The sequence below is a fragment of the Primulina tabacum genome, chromosome 14, assembly GCF_025594145.1.
Source record: "Primulina tabacum isolate GXHZ01 chromosome 14, ASM2559414v2, whole genome shotgun sequence".
In the NCBI taxonomy this organism is placed as follows: Eukaryota; Viridiplantae; Streptophyta; class Magnoliopsida; order Lamiales; family Gesneriaceae; genus Primulina; species Primulina tabacum.
Window position 1 is genome coordinate 6637430 of NC_134563.1, and position 2249 is coordinate 6639678.

A 2249-nucleotide genomic window follows, 5' to 3' on the forward strand; every position below is an offset into this window, starting at 1 on the left:
CACCACCTTAAAGTCGTGATGTAGGGGTTGAAATTGCGAAATTCCTCCGTTTAGGCATTCGAAACGTCGTTTTTGCCGTTTTAGGAAATATTCGTAGACCCTATAACTTCTCATAGGAAATTCCGAATTCGATTCCGTCAATTGTTCTGGAATCCTCTCGACATATGCTTCGAACCCATATGTCAAATTCCAAACTTTCCATTTTTGGAAAAAAATATATATTTATTTAAATTTCTAAAATTTCATATATATTGCATATTCTCACTTGTTATATACTGTCTATTTCGGATTCTGAGCATTTCCATTTTTTAATTTCAAGAAATGGCTCCATCTACCCCTATGCGACCCCACACCCGTGCCCAAGCTGCCATTCGTCTGAAGGAGCTTAAGCTTCACTATCAGTCCCTTCAGATTCGGCGACTTAGAGCCAGATTGAGTGAGAAGAGAAGTGAGGTCGAAACCTTAGCAGCTGAGAAAGAGGAGATTCAGGTCCACCTTAACCAATCGATCTATCAGGGTGAGTTAGTGAGAGGTGATAACATGGACCTAAGGGGTATCATAGAGCAGTGCAAGTATCAGCATGGGAAGCTGCGAGAGGATACGGAGCGTTGTCGCAAAGAGCTGGAGGACGAGAAACAGCAGAATGCCAAAGGTAAGAGGAGGCTGGAAAATTCGTGTGAGGCCATGCACAGCCTCGCATATGTAAACCAATGTCTGACCCAACAGCTGGAAGCTCTAAAGGACCAACTCAAACAGAAGAAACAGTATCATCTGCAGTATCAGCAGCATTGGAACGATGAGATGGAAGTGGCTGAGGCAGAGATTCAGGGACTTAAGGCTCAGGTGACACAGCTCACAGAAGAGAACGCCCAGCTCACCCACATGGTGGAGATACTGCAAGAGGAAGAGCCGGAGGAGGAGCCGGAAGGAGAGGAGCCAATAGAGATCGATGAGCCTATAGCTACCATAGGAGATGGAGAGATAGATGATTAGAGTTTCTTAGTGACCTTTCCTTATTACTAGGAGTTTATCTTTCCATTGTTGCTATTTATTTCAATCAGTATGATTTATTTCCATTCAGTACGCTTTGTTCATTCAGTTGTTTCTTTACACTCAAAAAATTAATAAAATTATGATTATTTATTAATCTCAGTCGTTCATCTATGTTCAAGTTATGTTTACTTATTTACTTCAGTTGTTCCAGCATAACTCATTTATCCAATCTTGTTGTTATGCACGTCAAATTCTTAGAAGCGTTTAACTTGTAGGAAATGGCCGGTAGACCACCAAGACAGAACCGCAACCCGCGTTATGCTAATACCGAATGTGAAGGCGGACAGGACAATGGGCAGGGAAATGGACCCCCGCCTGCAGTCAATTTAAGCCGAGCTGATCTCATGGCCATAGCCACTATAGTGGCGACAACACTGCAAGGGTTGGGAAACCCGAGCGCCAATCAACCTCCACCACCACCACCTAATGGAATCAAATTTCATTACGAGTACCTCCGTAAGAACAGGTGTCCGACATTCAGAGGGGACGCCGATCTTGAAGTTGGCCAGAGTTAGCTAAAGAGTATCGAGACTCAGTTGAGGCTACTGGAAGTTCCCGATGCGCTCAAAGTTGATGTGATCGTGCCCTTCTTGGAAGACAAGGCAGCCAAATGGTGGGAAGCAGTCTCGCCAGCCATGACCGCTGCTGGACCAATCACATGGCGAATCTTCCGGGAAACATTTCTGAAACAGTACTACTAGGCAGAAGTCAGATTGCAGAAGTTAAGTGAGTTTGAGAATCTCACTCAAGCTCCAAATATGTCAGTAGTGGAGTATACATCTCAGTTTAACGCCCTTGGTTCTTATGCTCCGACAATTATGGCAGACGAAGTTTTGAAATTGCACCATTTTAAGAAGGGGTTGAACAGCAGGATCCAATCAGCTCTAGCAGTCTACCAACCTGCGAATTTCTCAGACTTAATGGGCGCAGCTATCCGAGCTGAAACTGATATCCAGCGAAGGGAGAAGGAATTTAAAAACAAAAGGCCTATGAGTAGTCAATCTTCGCATAATGGTCAGACCTTCAAGAGGCATAACAAGTCTGGTGGACCATCTAAAGGGCCTTCGCCTAACTCAAGTTATCAAGATATTAAGCCTTGCCCAACTTGTCACTTACGACACCTGGGAGAATGCCGAAGAAATAGTGGAGTATGCTTCGGATGTGGAAAAGCGGGACACCGAATGTCCTACTGCCTC